Raw genomic sequence first — 2,240 nt, forward strand, 5'->3', positions numbered from 1 at the left:
TCATGAAAACTCAATTAAACCTTCGATAAAAATCAAAAACTGCACGAAAACCATACTTAGAAGCTGAATTTGGCCACGAGAGGGTAGTACTCACTACCATAGGTAGTGAATTTTGATTAGAACATCATTTACACACGAAAAACACTATTTTTTTGCGAAAATCAGACGAGTTACAGTCAAAATGCGATTAAAACGTGATTAAGAAAATTTTCGAACGGAAATTCAGAAATTAGTTACGAAAAATTAAGAACTTGCTGCTGAATTAAACATCATCATGGTCATAGAAAAATCACAACAAAATCATGCTCAATTTAAATAACTTTAGCAACACGTTATTAAACCCTAAAATCATGAAAATCAACATTTAAACCTTCAATTTTCGCATAAACCAAATCTGAAATTTTATTTCATAAATCAAGTGAAGTATCTACAACTCTTTAAATATGAGTATACCACCGGTACCGTTCTTATGAACAGTAGAGCAGTGTGCTTCCTCATATACCCTCGGTTTGGAATGTTAATTACGGACTTGCCATTTTGTTCTGATATTCCCCCTTTTCTTCTTCCCTGGTTTTCACTTTTTCTAACTCGCCCATTAGTTTTCTTCTCTCTCATCATTTTCTTTGTCCTCCTCTTCCTCCTCCTTCTCCATTAAAGCAACTCCAGAGGTGTTTCGGGGTTTTCTGATGTCCTGCGGGAGAGTTACAATTCCGAGACTGGAACCGGACGCCTGTACCTGCAAAACAAACGGATGCTCCGGATGATTGAAGATCCGCCTCCGACGGTCAAGTTAGTACTTGATTAAGGAGTAATTAATGCGGAAATTAAAGTGATTGGGTCTCTCTAGGTGAGAGTGTTTAATGTGTGTAATCTGCGTTTTTAGCGTCATCTCCCTTAATGAGGATTAAGGGAGGTATTTATAACCTCGGGAAACGTGTCAATCTAGGTTTAGGTTAACCTTGGGCTGATTGGGCTTCCCTCAGAAGTTGGGCCTAGGTGAGCGGTTATCCCAGGTGTCATGGGAAGGACACGTGTCGTGTCGTAATTGGTCCATAGTGGACGGATCATTGCTTGACACGTGACAGGCTCCTATTGGCCCATGTGACGGACACATGGCGGAACCTGATGGGTCCACTTGTCAGATGGTGATTGGTGGGGAAAAATCCCCTAATCAAGAGGTACGATAGTTTTACTTTTACGCACCTTTCACTTTCTCTCTCCTCCCTCCATTGAAGCCTACTTCGAGTTTTCCATTGAAGCGGATTCTAAGCTTTCTATCCTCCATTGAAGCTGCTTCTGAGGTAAGGTTATTATTTTTCAATTCATCTAATCTAATCTAATCTAATATTAATCGCTCAATCTAGGGTTTAATTTCACACTACCGTTAGTTTAATTTATCGCTCAATCTAGGGTTTAATTCACATTACCGTTAATTTAATTTTTATTTTCAGTATAGTTAATTTAGGGTTCTTATTAGGTTGATTATTGAACTATTGATTGTAATTACTGAAGTTATGGAAGCTTAAAACGAGCGATTTCTTTGTAAGAATTTTGTTATATGCAGTTTATGTTGATTTTGTTTAGCGAGATGAATTTTGTGTGATGTTTTTGAGTCTAATCAAGCAGATCTGAAACGTGTTGGGACTATTTAAGCATGAGTCGAGCTTGAGTTGGAATAGTAGTAGTATGATTAATAAACTAATTAAGTGATCTTTGTTACATGCAGTTGAACGCTTTGCCTTTGGTGAATGTGTTAGTGAGCTGGGTGTATCTGCTGTGAATGTACTAATTCTGAATTCACAATTGATGAACTCTATCAAATTTGATTTTAATTAATAGGATTTTATATAAGTGGAGCTTTTAAGATATAAATTTGTAAATTGTGTTGGTTGTTCTATGAGTTACTAGATTTTTGTTGTTGTTTAGAGATAAATTATTTTAAAATTGGTTCTGATAATTTTGTTCTTTGTTACATGCAGTTGAACGCTTTGCCTTTGGTGAAGGTGTTAGTGAGCTCGGTGTATCTGGTGTGAAGGTACTAATTCTGAATTCACAATTGATAAACTCTATCAAATTTAGGTTATCTTACATTTGGTTGAGCTAATTTAGATTAAAAAGTGTAATATAAAAGCAACGATTAAATTGTGAGATTATATACTTTAATCGAAAAATATAAGAGTATGTAATTGATGGTGACGGTTTAACAATGGAGGATTTGAGGTTCAACAATGGTGAAAATT

General features: G+C 35.9%; 1 long non-coding RNA gene across 1 annotated transcript; it reads left to right on the forward strand.

Moving 5' to 3' along the window:
* The first annotated feature begins 491 nt into the window (after positions 1 to 491).
* Positions 492 to 2,035, forward strand: LOC110737982. Its single transcript, XR_002514535.1, has 4 exons — positions 492 to 668; positions 1,179 to 1,301; positions 1,727 to 1,782; positions 1,980 to 2,035. It is a non-coding gene; the product is annotated as an uncharacterized LOC110737982 (long non-coding RNA).
* Positions 2,036 to 2,240: the final 205 nt, after the last annotated feature.

The sequence above is a fragment of the Chenopodium quinoa genome, unplaced genomic scaffold (assembly GCF_001683475.1).
Source record: "Chenopodium quinoa cultivar QQ74 unplaced genomic scaffold, ASM168347v1, whole genome shotgun sequence".
Lineage (NCBI taxonomy): Eukaryota > Viridiplantae > Streptophyta > Magnoliopsida > Caryophyllales > Amaranthaceae > Chenopodium > Chenopodium quinoa.